This window comes from Scyliorhinus canicula, chromosome 15 (assembly GCF_902713615.1).
Source record: "Scyliorhinus canicula chromosome 15, sScyCan1.1, whole genome shotgun sequence".
NCBI lineage: Eukaryota > Metazoa > Chordata > Chondrichthyes > Carcharhiniformes > Scyliorhinidae > Scyliorhinus > Scyliorhinus canicula.
In genome coordinates, this window is record NC_052160.1 from 83,219,010 (window position 1) to 83,247,006 (window position 27,997).

The window sequence follows — 27,997 nt, forward strand, 5'->3', positions numbered from 1 at the left end:
GCCAGAGACTTTTTCCCCGGGTGGAACACACCATTACAAGGGGACATAAATTTAAGATAAATGGTGGAAGATATAGAGGGGATGTCAGAGGTAGGTTCTTTACCCAGAGAGTAGTGGAGGCATGGAATGCACTGCCTGTGGAAGTAGTTGAGGCGGAAACGTTAGGGACCTTCAAGCGGCTATTGGATAGGTACATGGATTAGGGTAGAATAATGGAGTGTAGGTTAACTTCTTAAGGGCAGCACGGTAGCATTGTGGATAGCACAATTGCTTCACAGCTCCAGGGTCCCAAGTTCGATTTCGACTTGGGTCACTGTCTGTGTGGAGTCTGTACATCCTCCACGTGTGTGCGTGGGTTTCCTCCGGGTACTCCGGTTTCCTCCCACAGTCCAAAGATGTGCAGGTTGGGTGGATTGGCCATGAAAAATTGTCCAAAATTCTATGATTAACCTAGGACAAAAGTTCGGCGCATCATCGTGGGCCAAAGGGCCTGTTCTGTGCTGTATTTCTCTATCTATCTAACGCAGTCAGGGCCGCCATCATTGAGAGCCCACCAAACTGAGACAGGTTCGGGAAGTCCCTTTGAAAAACCCTAACCTGCGGCACCATCGTTAAAACCCACAGAGTATTTAAAGCTGTACACACCTGAACTTTAAGAGAACCATAGAAACCAAATCCACATCTCCCTATGGAATGACCCAAAGGCAAAATTGGCAACTTTGGTGGAAAAGATTCTGAAGATACAGATAGCTTCAGGATGAGATAAAATTATAGAGGCTGAATAAGCAAATACACTACTTTATTCAGTTGGTTCGATAGCCAATGATACTCTTGTGAGGCAAGGGATAAGCGAGTCCTAAGATAAATTTGAGAAATATCTAAAATCATTCGATAAGCATTTTACTCTAAAAGGCAATAACGTTTTTGAGAGAACAAATTTCAATAAGCATGTCCAACAGCCTGGAGAACTGGTTGACCCGTTTATTATCAAATTATACAGGTTGTCTGGAGGCTGACACTATAGTAATATAACTCAGAGCTCATAGGGGATTGAGTTGTTGTCCATGTTGCTGACGGAAGGAAATCAACTATTTTCTGATAGGTAAAAGGCTATTTTAATGTAAATATTAAAGCTCAGTTTTTAATACCCATTTTAAAATAAGGATTTCAGTATTCATGACCTTTGGTCATGACAAAACACACTTTAACAGAGGTACAAAGCCTGACACATCCACAAACTAATTGGAGATAAAAACAACATTTTTGCTGCCAATATGAACAAACTATTGTTCTGATGAACAGATTTCACAGTTAGTTTCATATTAAGAAATGAGTTGTACCAGTAATCAAGGTCGAAATAAGCATCATAGCAATATGAAGATACCATTGTTCAGAATATGGATAAAGTAAAGTCAGCAGAATACCAGTAAAAACCAGTCTTGATAACAGCTCAAAATCGCATTCCATAGCATACACAAATATTCAGACATGAAACATTCAGAACTTATGATGCACATTAAGGAGTGACAGTTACCCACCAAATCAAATGTATTTGATTCTCACCCAAACCAATTAGGACGACATAGAGGTGTAGACAGATGACTGATAACAATCTCCTTAAACATGAGGGTCCGCACTGCCATTTTATTCCAGGATCACTCTATACTTTGATCTAACTATTCGCTATCTCTATTTTCATATTTTCACTTTCGCACTCTAACTTTTGAAGTTTCTTGCCGTAAGCAAGAAACCATTTCTGTATTATTTTGAAAGTTAAATTGCTTATCATTTACCTCTCTTTAAGTCGTTTTGCTAGCCGGACTTTATTGAGAATAGATTTAAGTTTCTCTCAATTGTAATCAAGTTGAGGCAATAAAAGATTCTTATTTGCATCCGAGAAGTTTAACTCCAATTTCTACTGCGTTTTAGTGTTGCAAGACTTCACTGGATCCGCATGGTAGATCTCTACACTGACGAAGTCCTTTCAGCCACCAAGAAAGGTGTGACTCTAAAAAAGGCCATCCAATCAGACAGTCTGAAATCCCCCAACAACACTGATCCATTTTACATGGTGAAAGCAAGCCATGATACAGAGCAATCCCAACTATCCATATAGTAAAACAACAAAGGTGCAGTTAGGCTCCTGGTTAAGGAAGACAATACCCAAACCAACCACAAGAGGGTGGGTGACCATGTCAGCACTGTGGAGCTGTGCCCTGGCTAATATTTATCCTTCAATCAATATCACAAAAAAAATTTAAATCCTTCTCACTGCCATCTGTGGAAGGTTGCTGTGTGCAAATTAACTACATTACAACAAAACTCCAAAAGTACTTCAGTGGCTGTAAAATGCTTTAGCAGTCCTCTGCTAGTGACAGGTGGTATGCAAGTGAAAATCTCTCTTTCATTTACTATTGGAGGTGCACTATGATGGACAGTGACAGACACAGTAGAAGCAGTGAATTTATTTTGCTGGTTGATGCAGATTATTTTTACGTTGATAACATTGTCACAACAGAAACACGGTAGCACAGTGGTTAGCACTGTTGCTTCACAGCACCAGGGTCCCAGGTTCAAATACTGGGTCACTGTCTGTGTGGAGTCTACACGTTCTCCCTGCGTCTGCGTGGGTTTCCTCCTGGTGCTCCAGTTTCCTCCCACAAGTCCCAAAAGATGTGCTGTTAGGTCATTTGGACATTCTGAATTCTCCCTCTGTGTACCCGAACAGGTGCCAGAATGTGGCAACCAGGGGCTTTTCACAGTAACTTCATTGAATTTTTAATGTAAGCCTACTTGTAACAATAATAAAGATTACTATTATCATTATGTATGCTCTCACAGGCGAGCGCAATATCATAGAATCATAGAACAGTACAGCACAGAACAGGCCCTTCGGCCCTCAATGTTGTGCCGAACAATGATCACCCTACTCAAACCCACGTATCCACCCTATACCCGTTACCCAACAACCCCCTCAACCTTTACTTTTTAGGACACTACGGGCAATTTAGCATGGCAAATCCACCTAACCAGCACATCTTTGGACTGTGGGAGGAAACCGGAGCACCCGGAGGAAACCCACGCACACACGGGGAGGATGTGCGGACTCCGCACAGACAGTGACCCAGCCGGGAATCGAACCTGGGACCCTGGAGCTGTGAAGCATTTATGCTAACCACCATGCTACCGTGTTGCTCTAGCTGTCTCAGTAAGAAGTCTTACAACACCAGGTTAAATCCAACAGGTTTGTTTCAAACACTAGCTTTCGGAGCACTGCTCCTTCCTCAGGTGAAAATCGAAGTGAAATTTCACCTGAGGAAGGAGCAGTGCTCCGAAAGCTAGTGATTTGAAACAAACCTGTTGGACTTTAACCTGGTGTTTTAAAACTTCTTACTGTGCTCACCCCAGTCCAACGCTGGCATCTCCACATCATAGCTATCTCAGGGCACTGTTTCAACTGCAATCGCCTGGGACACTTCAGAAAGCTATGCAAATACCCAGATGGGTGGAGGATCCCCAAGGTAATCTGTGAGATTGAGGTACCAGACCTGTTGGTAACCTAAGGGTGAGGCCAAGGATCCTGGATTATCTTCTTGGAATGTGGACATCCCAGTAATTGATTACCTCACCAACTTCAAATTGGATACATGAACCGTTGTTATAGGCCCCTCAGGTAAGGAGCAGTGGCTGAGATCCATCTGGCTATGAATGACAGGCACACTCATCCACCAGCCTGACAAACCCAACTTCTAGTCATAGGCATGATCCTAGAACCACTAAGGTATGGCAACAAGCAGATATTCAAAGTCATGCACCTAACCCAAAACCAATCTTTTCTTCCCTTGAGCAGAGATGCCCTTGTTGCCCTTAACCGTCTCAAAACATCAAGCAAACCTCTGTCATCAACTACACGGAACTGCAAATTCCAGAGAGGCTCAACGGTGAAAAAATTCTGCACTGGGACTTCAGTTCTGGATTGTCCTCACTCCTTATGGAGCCGTTTTGTTCAATTTCTTGGCAGGCGGAAGATCCTCTCTAGTCAGACCAGTCAACCATTCAGATAATCACCACTGTACATGGAGTAAAAGACACAGGAAAATGACCAGCAGAATGAGCCCTAACCCCAGGGTCAAATAGTTTCTGTCACGCTACCTGTAAACGCCATGGCGCAAATACTGCCGCCTCCAAGCCCCAGGATAATTCTGGAATAAGGAACTCATGAGCACACCTCAGTGAGGCACGGAGACGTGCGGAAGAACACAGTGTCACAAGGTGCCAAGCTATACAGTGAGCCCAGTGTAGAGGAAGATCCAAACGACAGGGAGAGACTCCTTCAGCTCCCACAAAGGTCACAGCGGACCCTGCGGAAAAGAAAACCGGGTTCGTACTGTGAATGAACACTCTCTGGAAAGAGTGGGTCAAGCTAGTGATCCCTAAGCGGAGTGGATGGGGAGTTGAAGAAGGGAAGTTCAAGTCTCGGGAACAGCCTATTAGAAGAAGATACCAAGTGCCAGAAACACAGACTAAAACCCAAACTCGTAATCAACAAAGATTGCCCAAATCAACCCCTCTTCCGAATGTGACCAGAACAAGAACTGGAAGAATTGCCAAGCCTCCAGACTGTCTGAATTGATAAAGTCAGAGACTTGAGGAGGAGGGGGGGGGGGGAAGAAGTTGCACGATTGCAATGTATATACATTTAGTTAAAAACTTGGGGGGAGTTATAGTGTAAAAATATTTGGTGTAGCTAAGGTTAACGTGGGGCTGGAAAACAGTATCATGCACAGAGTGAAATAAAGAGACACGTGACCTGAGACTACGGTCAGTTGTGGACTGGACAGTGACCTGTGTGCAAGCATGGCGTTAGCTCATAGCTATAGCTATATAGCCTATATATAAATATATATATATATGCACAGTCATGCGTTCTCAATAAACACTTAAAAATGTTCAACCAAATAATGCTCAGAAACTTCTTGTGAAACCTACTAAACATACAGCATTAATCAAGAAAGGTGTAAAGGAAACTGGGTGTATTAATACTGATGGGACAAGCAAATGTTAACCACAGCCTCCATATTAGTCTCAGCCTCCATATTTCTCATTGTCACACCCAACAGCAACAGAATGGTGCACTTGTGCGAACAGTCACCACTGTTCTAAGTATGAACCCACATCCTGTGTCTACTTCCTGCCTGAAAATAACATACAATGAGGTACTGAATTCAACGCAAGCAAAAGTTAAGGATCCAGCGAGAGTACTCTGTACAGAGTAGCAGTGTCCCTCCTCCCTAACCCCAAGTTCAGACTTCACCATGCACACAATACCTCCCAGAGGATATCAGAGAAGAACGCTCAGTTCCTGAAAACACATTTGGGGTGAGACTGCAGGTTGCTGTAATGCTTCGAACCATAGAATTCCTACAACACAGGAGGAAACCATTCGGTTCATCAAGTCTGTACCGAATCTCCGAAAGAACATCCTCCCTCGGCTCACTTCCCCACCCCATCCACGTAACTCCACTTAATCTTTGGACACGGACACTTGTTAGATTTGGAGTTCATTTTTGAGCTCAGAACACAGGCAGTGGGACAGTGATGTGTGGACGATGAGTTTATGAGTCAATCCACAGGGAGATGATCTCCGTATAATTATCTGGGTTCGGAGTGGGGGGTGGGGGCCTCGCTTGCATCATTTGCTGTAATCCTGCAAATGTACTACTACAAATTATCCATCGCGTTTAACTTTTGTTTACAGCCATTGTCTATTGGCTATCGGGTCACATCTGCCAAACAAGTCATTGGTGTTGCTTGTCAGTTTGTGGTTAGAATTTGAAGGCCGCCTTTTATCGATAGGCTCGCATCTGGAGCAATAGGTTTAGGGTGACAATGCTGCCTGGGCTTGCCCTTATGGTGTATGGAATTTACCATTGAGTAATGAGTATGAAATGACTGTGACATTTCAAACGGTCGGATGATGTAAAAGGGGATTTTTGATTAAGTTATCTCAGAATCCGTTAGCACTGAAACAGCCGATTATAATTTCCCAGAAGTGAAGAAACAGTTGAGAGTGAAGTAGAGGAGTTTCTGAGGGAGATTTCACCAAATGGGGACATTAGCATGGAATGGCTTAGGGGGGAATCCCCAGTGAACCACGTCGTACAAAGAAGCACATTACTCTGTAACCAGCCGATCCCATAGCTGGGAGTGCTTGACATGGGTAAGTATTCAATTTCAACATTATACCCCCTCACTTTATTTGACACAAAACTGACCAATTGGCTTCATGGAAATACATAGAAAATAGAAGCAGGAGGAGGCCATTCTGCCCTTCGAGGTAGCTCCACCATTCATTATGATCATGTCTGATCATCAAGTTCAGTACCCTAATCCCGCCTTCCCCCCATGTCCCTTGATCCCTTTAACCCCAAGGGTTCTATCTATAGAAACATATAGAAGATAAAATAGAATAGAACATCAAAGCTGTGGCAATCTGGAAGTAAGTGTTTAGAAACTTTGTTGTGCAAGAGTAACCTTGAAGAAAGTATTTCATCAGCACAGCTGTGTGATCTGAACTCAGATTGAGGGCAGGTTTCTCCGACCACGTCCGCCCGGCGACCGGAGAATCCTGCCCGAGGTTAATGGCGTTTTTCATTGATCGAAGTGGCGTTCTTACGGGGGTCAGGGTAGGAGAATCCATCCCTGAGTATTCCAATATTTTAGGGAAACTGCCCATTAAAATCTCACAAATCTAACGTCATTTTGCAATAATCCAAGTTTATTAAAGAGCTGAAAATGCCAGTTGTGTTTGAGCAATAAATTGTGAGAAGCTGAGACACATGGAGAACGAAAGGAAGGGGCAACAGCAAGTTTGAGAAAAAGGTAGTTGCAAACTGCCTAAATGTAGAAAAACGTTATTCCAAACCCAAACCATAATTGAACCCTATTCCTAATCCAAATCCAAAACATAAATAAACCCCATTCCTAACCCAAAACTTAAACATAATCACTATTCCTCGATCCAACCATCATCAAAATATTAAAACCCTGAATAAAAGCCAAACCCTTGCCCTAAGCCAGACCATTAACAGACGCTGATCTTAAACTTATCTCTAAATTGAACGCTAAGGATCCTGAGCCTGATTATGAACAGAATTAGACAAAGGATTTGTGAAAGGGAAATCATGTTTGACAAACCTGCTAGAGTTTTGGGGATGTAACTATTAGAATAGATAAGGAAGAACCAGTGGATGTGGTGTATTTTGTTTTTCAGAAAGTCCCAAATAAGACGTTAGTGTGCAAAATTAAAGCACATGGGATTTGGGGTAGTATAGTGGCATGGATTAAGAATTGGTTTGCAGACAGGAAACAGAGAGTAGGAATAAATGGGTCTCTTTCAGAGTGGCAGGCAGTGACTAGTGGGGTATCGCAGTGTTTAGACCCAGCTAATCACAATATACATCAATGATTTGGATGAGGGAACCAAATGCAATATTTATAAATTTGTTGATGACATAAAACTAGGTGGGAATGTGAGTGGTGAGGAGGATGTAAAGAGGCTTCCAAGACAATTTAGACAAGTTGAGTGAGTGGGCAAATGGTGGCAGACACAGTATAACGTGGATAAATGTGAAGTTATCTGATGGCGAAACAGTACGGCAGTGTATTATTTAAATGGTGATAGATTGAGAAATGTTGATGTTCAAAGGGATCTGGGTGTCCTAGTGCATCAGTCACTGCAAGCACGCTTGCACGTACAGCAAATGGTACATTGGCCTTGAAGAGGAAGGCCTCAAGAGGAATTGAGTATAGGAATGAGGATGTCTTACTGCAGCTGTAGAGGGCCTTGGTGAGACCACCAAATTGTGTACAGTCTTGGTCTCTTTATCTCAGAAAGGATACACTTGCCAATAGAGGGAGTGCAGTGAAGGTTCACCAGACTGATTCCTGGGATGGCAGGATTGGCATATGAGGAGATATTGGTTCAACTGGGTCTATGTTCACTGGATTAAGAAGAATGAGAGGGGATTTCATTGAAACATAAAATTCTGACAGGGCTGGACCGACTGGGTGTAGAGATATTGTATCCTACGGCTGGGGGTCTAGAACAAGGGGTCACAGTTTCAGGATACTGGGTAAGCCATTTAGGACCGAGAAGTGGAGAAACCTTTTCACTCAGAGGATGGTGAACCTGTGGAATTCTCTATCCCGAAGACTGTGGAGGTCAAGACACTGAATATATTTAAGAAGGAAATTGATAGTTATAGAATCTAATGGTGTCAAGGGATATGGGGAAAGAACAGGAGTACGGTGTTGAGATAGAGGATCAGCCATGATCATATTAAATGATGGAGCAGGCTTGATGGGCCAAATGGCCAACCCCTGCTCCTATTTTCTATGTTTCTATCTTAATTGCAACTGTAACGCTAATCCTAACCTTAATCCTGATGCTCATTCTTGAATTGAATCGAGCCCTCACAGTTTGCAAATATTAACAAAACTCAGTTCAGTGAATAGTGCAGGAGTATATGCCAGGAGCAACGTCAGGCATACCTAAAATTGAGCTGCCATCGTGGTGAAGATACACACAGGACTACGTGCATGACAAACACCATTAGCAGCATGCAACGGACAGAGCTAAGTGATCCCACAACCAGTGGATCAGATCTAAGCTCTGCAGTCCTGTACATGAATCATGCTGGACAATTAAAGAACTCACTGGAGGAGGAGGCGCCACAAATATCCTCACCCTCAATGATGGGGGAAGCCCAACATTTTCTTTCCATCCTGCGTTCTGGATGAAAAGAACGTGAAGTTATAGCTCGTGGGGTTGAATGTAAATAACAAAGTAGCTTTATTGAATAGCTGTTAACTGCACAAAGGCTTGACCTAGATTAAGGCAAAGCACGCAAGGCAACCAACGACGTCAAGAACTATATACGTGACTAGACTCTTAAAGTGACGATGCAGCAACACAACAACAACCCCATATATACAAAACAGCACATCAGTGCTAAACAGAAGGCTGAAGTATTTGTAATCATCTACATTCCAAAGTGCCATGTTCATCTCCATAAAATCCCTACAGCGCAGAAGGAAGTAATTCAGCCCATCAAGTATGCACCAGCACTATGAAAGAGCACCCATGGACAAGCTGTTTCAGTACAGCTATAACGCTGGCATCTACCCAGCAATGTGGAAAATTACACAGGTATGTCTTTTTTTTTAAAAATATTTTTATTCTCCTCCTTTTTCACATTTTCTCCTGAATTTACGCCCACCAACAATAAACAATAATCAGCAACAAATATGTCAATCCCCATAACAATAACAACAATCCCATCCTCCCACCAACCCACAAACATCAGCCCGCATGTTTACATAAACAAATGACAAAAAGGAATCAGGAATTACCCATAGTCACCCTTAATACACACAGCCCCCCTCCCCCCCAACCCTCCCACCCATCCCCCCCCCCCCCCCAACTATTGTTCAATGTTATCCAGTTCTTGAAAGTGCATAATGAATAATGCCCATGACTTGTAGAACCCCTGCGTCCTTCCCCTCGGTTCAAACTTAACCTTCTCAAGAGTCAAGAATTCCAACAGGACCCTCCGCCACGCCAGGGCACAGGGTGGGGAGGCCGCTCTCCATCCCAGCAGGATCCGCCTTCGGGCGATCAACGAGGTGAAGGCTATGATATCTGCCTCCACATCCGTTTCCAGCCCCGGCTGGTCCGACACCCCGAATATGGCCTCCCGGGGGCCCGGGTCCAGTTTCACATGCACCACCTTGGAGATTACCCTAAAATCCTCCTTCCAGTACTCCCAAGCTTTGGACAGGACCAAAACATATCAACGTGATTAGCCCCCCCCCCCCCCCCCCCCCCCCCCCACCAGCATTGCTCGCACACATCTTCTACCCCCTCAAAGAAACGGCTCATCCTCGCCCTCGTGAGGTGCGCTTTGTATACCACCTTCAACTGTATCAGCTCCAACCTCGTACATCAGGTGGAGGCATTTACTCCCCGGAGCACCTCACACCAGACCCCCTCCTCTATAACCTCCCCCAACTCTTCCTCCCACTTTGCTTTGATCCCTTCCAGTGGTGCCTTATCCTCTTCCAAAATAGCTCCGTACACCGCTGACACTACCCCCTTCTCCAGTCCCCTTGTCGTCAGCACCTCCTCCAGCAATGTGGAGGCCGGTTCCTCCGGGAAGCTCTGTATCTCTTTCCTGGCAAAATCTCAAACCTGCATGTATCTAAACATTTCTCCCTGCTCCAGCCCATACTTTGCTTCCAGCTCCCTCAATCCTGCAAACCAACCCCTAAGAAACAAATGTTTTAGCGTCTTAATCCCCTTCTCTTCCCATTTCCGAAAACTTCCATCCCACCTCCCTGGCTCAAATCTGTGGTTCCCCTGAATCGGTATTTCCCTTGACCCTGCCCCCAACCCGAAGTGTTGGCAAAACTGCCTCCAGATTTTCAATGAAGCTATTATTACCGGACCCCCCGAGTATTTCCCCAGAGCTATCAGGAGCGGCGCTGTTGCTAGTGCTTTCAGTCCTGACCCCCTGCACAAACTCTCCTCCATTCTGACCCACTGGGAATATCAACCCCTCTGACCCAGCCCCGCACCTTCTCCACATTCGCTGCCCAGTAGTAGTACATCAGGCTTTAAAGACCCAAACCCCCTGCCTGCCTTCCCCTCTGTAGCAGCACCTTCCTCACTCTGGCCAACTTCCCTCCCCATATAAACAAGGTAATCCTCCCCTCAATCTCCCTGAAAAAAGCCTTTGGCAGGAAAATCGGTAGGCATTGAAAAATAAACAGAAATCGCGGCAACACATTAATTTTAACTGCCTGCAACCGACCCGCCAGTGACAGAGGGAGACCATCCCACCTCGCCAGGTCAGCTTTCACTCTCCCCAACCCAGGCATGTCATGTGAGATGGATGGAAAGCTGATTAGCAATAAACAAGCAGAAGTTGGAATAAATGGATCTTTTTCTATTGGCAGGCAGTGACTAGTGGGTTACCACAGGGATCTGTGCTGGGACCCTGTTCACATTATATATTAAACCAAAGATGTGCAGGTTGGGTGGATTGGCCATGATAAATTGCCCTTAGTATCCAAAATTCTATGATTAACCTAGGACAAAAGTTCGGCACAGCATCGTGGACCGAAGGGCCTGTTCAGTGCTGTATTTCTCTATCTCTAATGATTTGGACGAGAAAACTAAATGTATTATCTCCAAATTTGCAGATGATACAAAGTTGGGTGGGAGGGTGAGCTGTGAGGAGGATGCAGAGCTGTTTCAGCGGGATTTGGACAGGCTGAGTGAGTGGGCACATGCATGGCAGATGCAGTATAACATAGGGAAATGTGAGGCTATCCACTTCGGTAGCAAAAATAGGAAGGCAGATAATTATTTGAATGTGTGTTGTAATAAGTCCACAGAGGCAGAAGTCCCTTCACCAGAATCCCTTTTATTAACAAAACCAACAGCAGTCTGACCATTCGGCTTTCTATCTATGCTGGGAGTGCATGAGATCTGACACTCCCTGATATATGCGAAGAAGAGGTTTCTTGATTAGTGGACCAATCAGGGAACTTGTATTTAATTGCCCAATCTCAAAGGCCTGGTCTAAGTCATTACAGGTGTAAATTGAGAGAGGTGGATTCTCAGCGAGACGTTGGTGTCCTCATGCATAAGAACATAAATAAGAACTAGGAGCAGGAGTAGGCCATCTGGCCCCTCGAGCCTGCTCCACCATTCAATTAGATCATGGCTGATCTTTTGTGGACTCAGCTCCACTTTCACACCTGAACACCATAACCCTTAATCGCTTTATTCTTCAAAAAACTATCTATCTTTACCTTAAAAACATTTAATGAAGGAGCCTCAACTGCTTCACTGGGCAAGGAATTCCATAGATTCACAACCCTTTGAGTGAAGAAGTTCCTCCTAAACTCAGCCCTAAATCTACTTCCCCTTATTTTGAGGCTATGCCCCCTAGTTCTGCTTTCACCTGCCAGTGGAAATAACCTGCCCGCATCTATCCTATCTATTCCCTTCATAATTTTATATGTTTCTATAAGATCTCCCCTCATCCTTCTAAATTCCAACGAGTACAGTCCCAGTCTACTCAACCTCTCCTCGTAATCCAACCCCTTCAGCTCTGGGATTAACCTAGTGAATCTCCTCTGCACACCCTCCAGTGCCAGTAAGTCCTTTCTCAAGTAAGGAGACCAAAACTGAACACAATACTCCAGGTGTGGCCTCACTCACACTTTGTACAATTGCAGCATAACCTCCCTAGTCTTAAACTCCATCCCTCTAGCAATGAAGGACAAAATTCCATTTGCCTTATTAATCACCTGTTGCACCTGTAAACCAACTTCCTGTGACTCATGCACTAGCACACCCAGGTCTCTCTGCACAGCACCATTACTTTAATATTTTATCATTTAAATAATAATCCCGTTTGCTGTTATTCCTACCAAAATGGATAACCACACATTTGTCAACATTGTATTCCATCTGCCAGACCCTAGCCCATTCACTTAACCTATCCAAATCCCTCTGCAGACTTCCAGTATCCTCTGCACTTTTCGCTTTACCACTCATCTTAGTGTCATTTGCAAACTTGGACACATTGCCCTAGGTCCCCAACTCCAAATCATCTATGTAAATTGTGAACAATTGTGGGACCAACACGGATCCCTGAGGGACACCACTAGCTACTGATTGCCAACCAGAGAAACACCCATTAATCCCCACTCTTTGCTTTCTATTAATTAACCAATCCTCGATCCATGCTACTACATTACCCTTAATGCCATGCATCTTTATCTTATGCAGCAACCTTTTGTGTGGCACCTTGTCAAAGGCTTTCTGGAAATCCAGATATACCACATCCATTGGCTCCCCGTTATCTACTGCACTGGTAATGTCCTCAAAAAATTCCACTAAATTAGTTAGGCATGACCTGCCCTTTATGAACCCATGCTGGGTCTGCCCAATGGGACAATTTCTATCCAGATGCCTCACTATTTCTTCCTTGATGATAGATTCCAGCATCTTCCCTACTACCGAAGATAAGCTCACTGGCCTATAATTTCCCGCTCTCTGCCTACCTCCTTTTTTAAACAGTGGTGTCACGTTTGCTAATTCTGTATCAGTCGCTGAAAATAAGCACGCAGGTACAACAGGTAAAGAAGGCAAATGGTGTGTTGGCCTTCATAGCGAGAGGATTTGAGTATAGCAATGGAGATGTTTTACTGCAATTGAATGGGTATTGATGAGGCCACACTTAGAATATTATGTGCAGTTTTGGTATCCTTATCTGAGGAAGGATGTTCTTGCTATGGAGGGAGTGCAGCGGAGGTTTACCAGGCTGATTCCTGGGATGGCGGGACTGTCATATAAGGAGAGACCAAGTCAATTAGGATTCTATTCATTGGAGTTCAGAACAGTGAGATGGGATCTCATAGAAACTTACAAAATTCTAACAGAATTAGACAGGTAGATTCAGAAAGAATGTTCCCAATGGTGGGGAGTCCAGAACCAGGGGTCAGAGTTTGAGGATAAGGGGTAAGCCTTTTAGGACTGAGATGTGGAAAAATTTCTTCACCAGAGAGTGGTGAATCTGTGGAATTTGTTATCACAGAAAGTAGTTGAGACCAAAACGCTGTGTAATTTCCGAAAGGAATTAGATATGGCTCTTGGGGCTGAAGATATCAAGGGATATGGGGGGAAATATATGAAGTTGATGATCAGCCACGATCTTAATGAATGACGGAGCTGGCTCAAATGGCCGAGTGGCCTCCTCCTGCATTTATTTTCTATGTTCCGATGTACACAAAACGCAGGACTAATCCAAGCCGGCCAATTACCGCCCCAACAGTCCACCTTCGATCATCTGTAAAATGATGGAAGGGGGAAACTCTATACTGGTTGGAGTCACTGCCAGCACAAAGTAATGGTTGTTTGAGGTCAATTAACTCAATCACAGGACATCACTGCTGGAGTTTCTCAGGGTAGTGTCCTAGGCCCAACCATCTTCAGCTGCTTCATTGATGACCTTCCCACCATCATAAGGTCAGTAGTGGGGATGTTTGCTGATGTTGAGCAACATTTGTGACTCCTCAGATACTGAAGCAGTCCCTTGTCCAAATGCAGCAAGACCTGGACAATATGCAGGCTTGGACTGATAAATGGTAATTAAACAGATGTGCCACACAAGTGCCAGGCCATGTCCATCTCCAACAAGAGAAAATCTAATTATCTCCCCTTTACATTCAATGACATTACCATTGCTGAATCCTCCAGTATCCATATTCTGAGCATTACCATTGACCTGAAACTGGACTGGACCAGCCATAGGCTACAAGAGCAGGTCAAAGGCTGGGAGTGCTGCAGTGAGTAACTCACCTCCTGACTCCCCAAAGCCTGTGCACTATCAAAAAGGCACAGGTCAGGATTGTGATGGAATAGTCTCCATTTGCCTGGATGAGCGCAGCTCAACCAACACTCAAGAAGCTCAGCACCATCCAGGACAAAGCAGCCCACTTGTTTGGCACCCCTTCCACAAACATACAATCGCTCCACCACCAATTCACAGTAGCAACAGTGTGGACCATCTACAAGATGCACTGTAGGGACTCACGGAGGTTAGTTCGGCAGCACCTTCTACACCCATGACCCACTACCATTGAGAAGAACAAGGGGAATACCTGGGAACACCACCACCTGGAGGCATATCTCCAAGCCATTCACCATCCTAACTTGGGAATATATCGGCAATCCCCATAGCCCAGTAACCCTACCTCACCTTTTTTAGGACACTAAGGGCAATTTAGCATGGCCAATCCACCTCACCTGCGCATCTTTGGACTGTGGGAAGATACCAGAGCGCCCTATTCCTTGAGCTTGTATTTTCTGCAGTAACCTTTGATTGGGCAATTAGGGATGGGCAACAAATGCTGGCCTAGCCAGCGAAGACCACATCCTGTGGCAGAATAAAATAAACATTTTAACAATTGGAACTAAATACCAGTCATGGTAGAAAAGGTGTCAGGTTATATAAATTAATTCACTAATGTCCTTTAAGGAATGTCCTGACCCAATCTGAATCTCCACGTGGTTCTAGTCCCCGATCTATGTTTTGTATGCTTCATTTCCACTTCATGTGACTGAACCAGCCACACAGTTGGGTAAAAGCAAATTCCTGCGGATGCTGGAACCTGAAACAAGTACAGAAAATGCTGGATAGTCTCTGTAATGAACTCCAATTGGCTTTATTGGTTGGCCAATTGGAGTATGAGCTCCCTCAATGATAGCTCATTGAGGGGGCCCATATAAGCACCTGTGTAGGCTTTGTGAGCCAGTTTTAAGTTGACTGGACTGCTAGCAGCACTGAAATGGAATGAAAATCGCTTATTGTCACGAGTAGGCTTCAATGAAGTTACTGTGAAAAGCCCCTAGTCGCCACATTCTGGCACCTGTCCGGGGAGGCTGGTACGGGAATCGAACCGTGCTGCTGGCCTGCTTGGTCTGCTTTAAAAGCCAGCGATTTAGCCTTGTGAGCTAAACCAGCCCCTACACTGTTTGTAGCTGCTCCTGTAATATCGTTAATATTGCAACGAAGAAAGCAGAACCCATTAAGATTACCCCACGGGTGAATGGGCGGCCGACAATAATGGAAATAGACACGGGTGCGGCCGCATCAGTAATGGGAGTGGCAGAATTTAGAAAAATCGAAGATGGACTCCAGTCACTAACCCTAACAAAAACATTGACGAAACTTAAAACCTACACGGGGGAACCCCTGGAAGTTCTAGGCACGACTCATGTACCCGTGGAATATTAGAAACAATTGCTCAGATTACCGTTGACAATAGTAGTGGGCTCCGGACCGAGCTTAATTGGACGAAACTGGCTGAAAGACCTAAAATTAGATTGGATGAAAATTTTCCAGAGTGGAAGCGGGCAGTTGAGTGGAGTACTCCAAAAATACCCGGAGGTCTTCCAGGAAGGTTTGGGGGAAATCATAGGCGCCAAAGCAACTTTGCACATGGACCCAGAAGCCCTTCCAAAATTTTGTAAGGCCAGGCCGGTACCTTTTGCATTAAGGAAGAAAGTAGATGACGAAATAGAAAGGTTACGGCGCGACGACATTATCAGACCAGCGTTTCGCAAAGGCAGGCGTACGGCTAAAAAGGTAAAAATGTGTTTTTCTGGCCCCACAAGTGACGTACCTGGGATATAAAGTAGAGGAGTCAGGCTTACACCCATTAGAAGACAGAGTAAGGGCAATAAAAGAAGCCCCAGCTCCCACTACGGTCAGGAGTTACGATCATTTCGAGGGTTGGTAACCTATTATGGAAAATTTATTGAAAATAGGGCGTCCATCCTAGAACCCCTCCACCAGCTACTAAAAAAGGGGCAAGAATGGAAATGGTCCGCCCGCCAAAACCGAGCATTTAGGGACATTAAGGAACAGCTGTCATCCAAAACTGTCCTAGAGCATTATGACCCAAGGAAGGAGTTGGTGGTCACTTGTGATGCATCCCCCTATGGGGTAGGAGCCGTCTTAGCCCATAGAGGAAGGAATGGGGAAGAACTGCCAATAGCCTATGCTTTGAGGACCTTGGCGATGGCTGAGAGGAAGTACACTCAAATCGAGAAGGAAGGACTGGCGGTGATATTGGCAGTAAAAAAATTTCACCAGCATCTGTACGGGCGGAAATTCACCATAGTGACATACCATAAGCCGTTATTAGGGTTAGTAAAAGAAGACAAGTCAATACCCCCGATTGCATCAGCAAGAATCCAACGCTGGGCATTGCTACTGGCGGCGTATAGATACGTTCTGGAGCACAGACCGGGAACGCGAGTAGCAAATGCAGATGCTTTGAGCAGACTTCCCCTCCCGGACACTCCGTCGCAAATACCGAAAGTAGTGGAGACAGTAATGACTCTAAATTTTTTGGACACCCTACCATAGACGCAGTTGGGCGAGATTCTCTGCAAATGCGGAGAGTCGTAAAGGCTGCCGTGAAACTGGCCGTGTTTCACGGCAGCCTTCACGCCTGTTCCCGGGACCCGATTGCCCCCCCCCCCCCCCCCATCGGGGCTAGGAGCGGGACCCCGGGAATCACGGCGTCGCGGCCTTAACGACCGTCATTAAGGCCGCGCATCATCTTGACTGGACTGCTAGCAGCACTGTTTGTAGCTGCTCCTGTAATATCGTTATTGTAAATAAATATTGGTGTGGTGACGGAACTCCTGCCTCCCGTGGATTACTACAGTCCCAGCAGGTTCGACAGCATCGGTAGAGAGAATATGGAGCTAACGTTTCGAGTCTGGATAACTATTTGTCAAAGATGTTGGGTAATTTGGAATAAGTAATAAATACTGCCTTGTCATGGACACTTACATCACAAAAACAAGATGAAAAGAGATTAGTGGAGATGGATCTGACCTCTGGCTGTGTCTATATCTATCTCTTTCTCTTCCTCCCTCTGGGTGGCATTTTTGTATTCCACAGAATGAGAAAGGAAACCCCATCCAGACAGCCCATCACCCCAGACAGCCCATCACCCCAGGCACCCTACACCCCAGACAGCCCATCACCCCAGGCAGCCCATCACCCCAGGCACCCATCGCCCCAGGCACCCATCGCCCCAGGCACCCATCACCCCAGGCACCCTACACCCCAGACAGCCCATCACCCCAGGCACCCATCGCCCAAGGCACCCATCACCCCAGGCACCCATCACCCCAGGCACCCATCGCCCCAGGCACCCATCGCCCCAGGCACCCATCGCCCCAGGCACCCATCACCCCAGGCACCCGACACCCCAGACAGCCCATCACCCCAGGCACCCATCACCCAAGGCACCCATCGCCCCAGGCACCCATCGCCCCAGGCACGCATCGCCCCAGGCACCCATCGCCCCAGGCACCCATCACCCCAGGCACCCATCACCCCAGGCACCCATCACCCCAGGCACCCATCACCCCAGGCACCCATCACCCCAGGCACCCATCACCCCAGGCACCCTACACCCCAGGCACCCTACACCCCAGGCACCCTACACCCCAGGCACCCATCACCCAGGCACCATTTCCTGGGATGTTGGCGCCCTCCATTCAGTTTCAATGTCATGTTCAGCTGTGTGAAAGGAGAACAGCACAGTGACTGAAAGAGAGGCCTGTATTTCAATAGCACTGTTCATAATCTCAGGATGACACGTGGTGCTTTACAGCTGCCGTCTGATGTTTTAATGTCGGTGTTAGAATCTAATTCAAGCTTAAGACAGGCTATTGGCTGGGGTGAACAGTTGAAAATGGCAGTGATAGCTTTAAATGAGCATGGCACGCTGATTATCATTGTTATGTCAGTGCACTGCATGTTGGTTACAATCACTCGGCAGAGGTTGTGGTGCGGTGGTAACGTAATTAGATCCCAACCTCAGGCTAATTATCCCATCATAAATCCAACCAACCATGACAATATGTAGAATTTAAATTCATATCTAGAATAAAAAAATAGTCTTGCCGTGACAACAGGAGCAAACGTTTTGTAAAAATCAATCCGGTTCACTCCAACTCCTGGAGGGGAGGAAATCTGCTGTGCATAGCTGGTCTGGACTACAGGAAACTTCAGACCCACAGCAATGAGGTTGACTCTTTACCACCCTCGAAGTGGCCTGGCCAACCACGCAGTTCAAAGGCAGTTCAGGGTGAGCAACAAGTACAGGCTTTGCCAATGAAGATATATTGAAAATACCTGTACACTCAATGAGAGAGATGTCATCCTGTACAAGACACTCTGAAAAGAGTGCAAACATTTTAGATCTCATTCTCAGCACAGGTGCCAGCTGTGGTGTTCTTTGTGATTCCTGTTCTCAGGATGGATGTTGTCGTGTTCACAAAGACCACAGAAGCTAAGTTCAATAACAAAGCTAACATTTATTTACACTACTTATTAAAGTGCGACCACTTACTACTATAGCAAACAATAATCTAGTAATCTACAATCTACACTCAACTAACACCAGTCTCAACACTCTATCTATAACTGTATTGCGCTTGCTTCGGCAGCACATACACTAAAATTGGAATGATACAGAGAAGATTAGCATGGTTCCTGCGCAAGGATGGCATGCAAATTTGTGAAACATATCTCTAACTGTACTCTGATCTCTCTCACTGCTCCTAATGCTCTCCTTCCCAGCCTTCTCCTAGAAGTCTGTGAGCCAGTGCTTTATATAGTTCTGCATCTAGCTCCATCTAGTGGTTAATTATGAGAAGACATCAACCCTTTGTATTCGGAACATTTCAAAGTTTAAAGATTTGGTGCCCCCATGAGTAACCAGTAAATCACCAGAAAGTCCTCTGACTGGTCAGTCAGAAACACACATCATCGATTTAAAAAGATCACAAAGTGAGGTTAGGAGGGATATTTAACGCAGTGTTGTTGGAACATTGCTGATTTGTCACAACAGTTGAGATAATTGCACCTTTATGTGAAAACAGTTTCTAAATATTAGAATCAGAGGCGAATACAGAGTTACAGAAAGAAATCAGACAAATAGAGATTAGTTTGGGATTGACACAGGGAGAGCACAGTGAGATTAGATTGGGAGGCACACAGCACAGTAGGATTATTCTGGATTGACATAGGGATATGGGAAGAGCACAGCACAGTAGGATTATTCAGGATTGACACAGGGATATGGGGATCATACAGCACAGTAGGATTATTCAGGATTGACACAAGGATATGGGAAGAGCTCAGCACACTGGGATTTTTCTGGATTTACACAGGGATATGGGAAGAGCACAGCACAGTAGGATTATTCTGGATTGACATAGGGATATGGGAAGAGCACAGCACAGTGGGATTATTCTGGATTGACACAGGGATATGGGAAGGGCACAGCACAGTGGGATTATTCTGGATTGACACAGGGATATGGGAGGCACACAGCACAGTAGGATTATTCTGGATTGACATAGGGATATGGGAAGAGCACAGCACAGTGGGATTATTCTGGATTGACACAGGGATATGGGAAGAGCACAGCACAGAGGGATTATTCTGGATTGACACAGGGATATGGGAAGGGCACAGCACAGTGGGATTATTCTGGATTGACACAGGGATATGGGAAGAGCACAGCACAGTGGGATAATTCTAGATTGACACAGGGATATGGGAAGAGCACAGCACAGCGGGATTATTCTGGATTGACACATGGATATGGGAAGAGCACAGCACAGTGGGATTATTCTGGATTGACACAGGGATATGGAGAGCGCATAGCACAGTGGGATTATTCTGGAATGACACAGGGATATGGGAAGAGCACAGCACAGTGGGATTATTCTGGATTGACACAGGGATATGGGAAAAGCACAGCACAGGGGGATTATTCTGGATTTACACAGGGATATGGGAAGAGCACAGACAGTGGGATTATTCCGGATTGACACAGGGATATGGGAAGAGCACAGCACAGTGGGATTATTCTGGAATGACACAGGGATATGGGAAGAGCACAGCACAGCGGGATTATTCTGGATTGACACAGGGATATGGGAAGAGCACTGCACAGTGGGATTATTCCAGATTGACGCAGGGATATGGAGAATGCACAGCACACTGGGATTATTCTGGATTGACAGAGGGATAATTGAAGAGCACAGCACACTGGGATTATTCAGGATTGACACAGGGATATGGGAAGTGCACAGCACAGTGGGATTATTCTGGAATGACACAGGGATATGGGAAAAGCACAGCACAGTGGGATTATTCTGGAATGACACAGGGATATGGGAAGGGCACAGCACAATGGGATTATTCTGGAATGACACAGGGATATGGGAAGAGCACCGCACAGTGGGATTATTCTGGAATGACACAGGGATATGGCGAGCGCACAGCACAGTGGGATTATTCTGGATTGACACAGATTTATGGGAAGAGCACAGCACAGTGGGATTATTCTGGATTGACACAGGGATATGGGAAGAGCACAGAACAGCGGGATTATTCTGGATTTACGCAGGGATATGGGAAGAGCACAGCACAGTGGGATTATTCCGGATTAACACAGGGATATGGGAAGAGCACAGCACAGTGGGATTATTCCGGATTGACACAGGGATATGGGAAGAGCACAGCACAGTGGGATTATTCCGGATTGACACATGGGTATGGAGAACGAACAGCACACTGGGATTATTCTGGATTGACACAGGGATATGGGAAGGGCGCAACACAGTGGGATTATTCCGGGTTGATACAGGGATATGGGAAGAGCACAGCACAGTGGGATTATTCCGGATTGACATGGGGATATGGGAAGAGGACAGCACAGTGGGATTATTCTGGATTGACACTGGGATATGGGAAGAGAACAGACCACTGGGATTATTCTGGATTGACACAGGGATATGGAAAGAGCCTGGCGCAGTGGGATTATTCTGGATTGACACAGTGATACCAGGAGCGCACAGCAGAGTGGGATTATTCCGGATTGACACAGGGATATGGGAAGAGCACAGCACAGTGGGATTATTCCGGATTGACACAGGGATATGGGAAGGGCACAGCACAATGGGATTATTCTGGAATGACACTGGGATATGGGAAGAGCTCAACACAGTGGGATTATTCTGGATTTACACAGGGATATGGGAAGAGCACAGCACAGCGGGATTATTCTGGATTGACACAGGGATATGGGGAGCGCACAGCAGAGTCCGATTATTCCGGATTGACAGAGGGATATGGGAAGAGCACTGCACAGTGAGATTATTCCGGATTGACACAGGGATATGGGAAGGGCACAGCACAATGGGATTATTCTGGAATGACACTGGGATATGGGAAGAGCTCAGCACACTGGGATTATTCTGGATTGACACAGGGATATGGGAAGAGCACAGGACAGTGGGATTATTCTGGATTCAAACTGGGATATGGGGTCGCACAGCACAGTGGGATTATTCCGGAATGACACAGGGATATGGAGAGTGCACAGCACAGTGGGAATGTTCTGGATTTACACAGGGATATGGGAAGAACTCAGCACAGTGGGATTATTCTGGAATGACACAGGGATATGGGTAGCGTACAGCACAGCGGGATTATTCTGGAATGACACAGGGATATGGAAGGGCACAGCACAATGGGATTATTCTGGATTGACACAGGGATATGGGAAGAGCACCGCACAGTGGGATTATTCTGGAATGACACAGGGATATGGCGAGCGCACAGCACATTGGGATTATTCTGGATTGACACAGGGATATGGGAAGAGCACAGTACAGTGGGATTATTCTGGAATGACGCAGGGATATGGTGAGCGCACAGCACATTGGGATTATTCTGGATTGACACAGGGATATGGGAAGAGCACAGCACAGTGGGATTATTCTGGATTGACACAGGGATATGTGAAGTGCACAGCACAGCGGGATTATTCTGGATTTACACAGGGATATGGGAAGAGCACAGCACAGTGGGATTATTCTGAATTGACACAGGGATATGGGAAGAGCACTGCACACTGGGGTTATTCCGGATTGAAACAGGGATATGGGAAGGGCGCAACACAGTGGGATTATTCCGGATTGATACAGGGATATGGGAAGAGCACCGCACAGTGGTATTATTCTGGATTGACACAGGGATATGGGAAGAGCACAGCACATTAGGATTATTCTGGATTGACACAGGGATATGGGAAGGGCACAGCACAGTGGGATTATTCTGGAATGACACAGGGATATGGGAAAAGCACAGCACAGTGGGATTATTCTGGAATGACACAGGGATATGGGAAGGGCACAGCACAATGGGATTATTCTGGAATGACACAGGGATATGGGAAGAGCACCGCACAGTGGGATTATTCTGGAATGACACAGGGATATGGCGAGCGCACAGCACAGTGGGATTATTCTGGATTGACACAGAGTTATGGGAAGAGCACAGCACAGTGGGATTATTCTGGATTGTCACAGGGATATGGGAAGAGCACAGAACAGCGGGATTATTCTGGATTTACGCAGGGATATGGGAAGAGGACAGCACAGTGGGATTATTCCGGATTGACACAGGGATATGGGAAGGGCGCAACACAGTGGGATTATTCCAGATTGATACAGGGATATGGGAAGAGCACGGCACAGTGGTATTATTCTGGATTGACACAAGGATATGGGAAGAGCACAGCACAGCGGGATTATTCTGGATTTACACAGTGATATGGGAAGAAAACAGCACAGTGGGATTATTCCGGATGACACAGGGATATGGGAAGAGCACAGCACAGTGGGATTATTCTGGATTGACACAGGGATATGGGAAGTGCACAGCACAGTGGTATTATTCCGGATTGACACAGGGATATGGGAAGAGCACAGCACAGTGGGATTATTCTGGAATGACACAGGGATATGGGAAGAGCACAGCACAGTAGGATTATTCTGGATTGACACAGGGATATGGGAAGAGCACAGCACAGTGGGATTATTCTGGAATGACACAGGGATATGGGAAAAGCACAGCACAGTGGGATTATTCTGGAATGACACAGGGATATGGGAAGGGCGCAACACAGTGGCATTATTCCGGGTTGATACAGGGATGTGGGAAGAGCACAGCACAGTGGGATTATTCCGGATTGACACAGGGATATGGAAAGAGCACAGCACAGTGGGATTGTTCTGGATTTACACAGGATATATGGGAAGAGTACATCATAGCGGGATTATTCTGGAATGACACAGGGATATGGGAAGAGCACAGCACAGTGGGATTATTCTGGATTTACACAGGGATATGGGAAAAGCACAGCACAGCAGGATAATTCTGGATTTACACAGGGATATGGGAAAAGCACAGCACACCAGGATTATTCTTGATTGACACAGGGATATGGGAAGAGCACAGACAGTGGGATTATTCCGGATTGACACAGGGATATGGGAAGAGCACAGCACAGTGGGATTATCCTGGAATGACACAGGGATATGGGAAGAGCACAGCACAGCGGGATTATTCTGGATTGACACAGGGATATGGGAAGAGCACTGCACAGTGGGATTATTCCAGATTGACGCAGGGATATGGAGAATGCACAGCACACTGGGATTATTCTGGATTAACACAGGGATATGGGAAGAGCACAGCACACTGGGATTATTCCGGATTGACACAGGGATATGGGAAGGGCGCAACACAGTGGGATTATTCCGGATTGATACAGGGATATGGGAAGAGCACCGCACAGTGGTATTATTCTGGATTGACACAGGGATATGGGAAGAGCACAGCACAGCGGGATTATTCTTGATTTACACAGGGATATGGGAAGAGAACAGCACAGTGGGATTATTCCGGATGCCACAGGGATATGGGAAGAGCACAGCAGAGTGGGATTATTCTGGATTGACACAGGGATACGGGAAGTGCACAGCACAGTGGTATTATTCCGGATTGACACAGGGTTATGGGAAGAGCACAGCACAGTGGGATTATTCTGGAATGACACAGGGATATGGGAAGAGCACAGCACAGTAGGATTATTCTGGATTGACACAGGGATATGGGAAGAGCTCAGCACAGTGGGATTATTCTGCAATGACACAGGGATATGGGAAAAGCACAGCACAGTGGGATTATTCTGGAATGACACAGGGATATGGGAAGGGCACAGCACAATGGGATTATTCTGGAATGACAGAAGGATATGGGAAGAGCACCGAACAGTCGGATTATTCTGGAATGACACAGGGATATGGCGAGCGCACAGCACAGTGGGATTATTCTGGATTGACACAGAGTTATGGGAAGAGCACAGCACAGTGGTATTATTCTGGATTGACACAGGGATATGGGAAGAGCACAGAACAGCGGGATTATTCTGGATTTACGCAGGGATATGGGAAGAGCACAGCACAGTGGGATTATTCTGGATTAACACAGGGATATGGGAAGAGCACAGCACAGTGTGATTATTCCGGATTGACACAGGGATATGGGAAGAGCACAGCACAGTGGGTTTATTCCGGATTGACACAGGGGTATGGAGAACGAACAGCACACTGGGATTATTCTGGATTGACACAGGGATATGGGAAGGGCACAACACAATGGGATTATTCTGGAATGACACTGGGATATGGGAAGAGCTCAGCACACTGGGATTATTCTGGATTGACACAGGGATATGGGAAGAGCACAGCACAGTGGGATTCTTCTGGATTCAAACTGGGATATGGGGTCGCACAGGACAGTGGGATTATTCCGGATTGACAAAGTGATATGGGAAGAGCACAGCACAGTGGGATTATTACGGATTGACACGGGGATATGGGAAGAGCACAGCACAGTGGGAGTTTTCTGGAATGACACAGGGATATGGAAGGGCACAGCACAATGGGATTATTCTGGATTGACACAGGGATATGGGAAGAGCACCGCACAGTGTGATTATTCTGGAATGACACAGGGATATGGCGAGCGCACAGCACATTGGGATTATTCTGGATTGACACAGGGATATGGGAAGAGCACAGCACAGTGGGATTATTCTGAAATGACACAGGGATATGGCGAGCGCACGGCACATTGGGATTATTCTGGATAGACACAGGGATATGGGAAGAGCACAGCACAGTGGGATTATTCTGGATTGACACAGGTATATGGGAAGAGCACAGCACAGCGGGAGTATTCTGGATTTACACAGGGATTTGGGAAGAGCACAGCACAGTGGGATTATTCTGGATTGTCACAGGGATATGGGAAGAGCACAGAACAGCGGGATTATTCTGGATTTACGCAGGGATATGGGAAGAGGACAGCACAGTGGGATTATTCCGGAATGACACAGGGATATGGCGAGCGCACGGCACATTGGGATTATTCTGGATAGACACAGGGATATGGGAAGAGCACAGCACAGTGGGATTATTCTGGATTGACACAGGTATATGGGAAGAGCACAGCACAGCGGGAGTATTCTGGATTTACACAGGGATTTGGGAAGAGCACAGCACAGTGGGATTATTCTGGAATGACAGAAGGATATGGGAAGAGCACCGCACAGTCGGATTATTCTGGAATGACACAGGGATATGGCGAGCGCACAGCACAGTGGGATTATTCTGGATTGACACAGAGTTATGGGAAGAGCACAGCACAGTGGGATTATTCTGGATTGACACAGGGATATGGGAAGAGCACAGAACAGCGGGATTATTCTGGATTTACGCAGGGATATGGGAAGAGCACAGCACAGTGGGATTATTCTGGATTAACACAGGGATATGGGAAGAGCACAGCACAGTGTGATTATTCCGGATTGACACAGGGATATGGGAAGAGCACAGCACAGTGGGTTTATTCCGGATTGACACAGGGTTATGGAGAACGAACAGCACACTGGGATTATTCTGGATTGACACAGGGATATGGGAAGGGCACAACACAATGGGATTATTCTGGAATGACACTGGGATATGGGAAGAGCTCAGCACACTGGGATTATTCTGGATTGACACAGGGATATGGGAAGAGCACAGCACAGTGGGATTCTTCTGGATTCAAACTGGGATATGGGGTCGCACAGCACAGTGGGATTATTCCGGATTGACACAGGGATATGGGAAGAGCACTGCACAGTGGGATTATTCCAGATTGACGCAGGGATATGGAGAATGCACAGCACACTGGGATTATTCTGGATTAACACAGGGATATGGGAAGAGCACAGCACACTGGGATTATTCCGGATTGACACAGGGATATGGGAAGGGCGCAACACAGTGGGATTATTCCGGATTGATACAGGGATATGGGAAGAGCACCGCACAGTGGTATTATTCTGGATTGACACAGGGATATGGGAAGAGCACAGCACAGCGGGATTATTCTTGATTTACACAGGGATATGGGAAGAGAACAGCACAGTGGGATTATTCCGGATGCCACAGGGATATGGGAAGAGCACAGCAGAGTGGGATTATTCTGGATTGACACAGGGATACGGGAAGTGCACAGCACAGTGGTATTATTCCGGATTGACACAGGGTTATGGGAAGAGCACAGCACAGTGGGATTATTCTGGAATGACACAGGGATATGGGAAGAGCACAGCACAGTAGGATTATTCTGGATTGACACAGGGATATGGGAAGAGCACAGCACAGTGGGATTATTCTGCAATGACACAGGGATATGGGAAAAGCACAGCACAGTGGGATTATTCTGGAATGACACAGGGATATGGGAAGGGCACAGCACAATGGGATTATTCTGGAATGACAGAAGGATATGGGAAGAGCACCGAACAGTCGGATTATTCTGGAATGACACAGGGATATGGCGAGCGCACAGCACAGTGGGATTATTCTGGATTGACACAGAGTTATGGGAAGAGCACAGCACAGTGGTATTATTCTGGATTGACACAGGGATATGGGAAGAGCACAGAACAGCGGGATTATTCTGGATTTACGCAGGGATATGGGAAGAGCACAGCACAGTGGGATTATTCTGGATTAACACAGGGATATGGGAAGAGCACAGCACAGTGTGATTATTCCGGATTGACACAGGGATATGGGAAGAGCACAGCACAGTGGGTTTATTCCGGATTGACACAGGGGTATGGAGAACGAACAGCACACTGGGATTATTCTGGATTGACACAGGGATATGGGAAGGGCACAACACAATGGGATTATTCTGGAATGACACTGGGATATGGGGTCGCACAGGACAGTGGGATTATTCCGGATTGACAAAGTGATATGGGAAGAGCACAGCACAGTGGGATTATTACGGATTGACACGGGGATATGGGAAGAGCACAGCACAGTGGGAGTTTTCTGGAATGACACAGGGATATGGAAGGGCACAGCACAATGGGATTATTCTGGATTGACACAGGGATATGG

General features: G+C 46.1%; 1 protein-coding gene and 1 non-coding gene across 3 annotated transcripts in view; one reads left to right on the top strand and one right to left on the bottom strand.

The window, feature by feature from the left end:
• LOC119978474 (leukocyte surface antigen CD53-like) overlaps positions 1-27,997 on the bottom strand; it is a 102,988-nt gene that overhangs the window by 50,105 nt on the left and 24,886 nt on the right. The window lies entirely within an intron of this gene.
• On the top strand, positions 19,099-19,205 carry LOC119979150. The gene has a single exon (XR_005463656.1). It is a non-coding gene; the product is annotated as a U6 spliceosomal RNA (small nuclear RNA).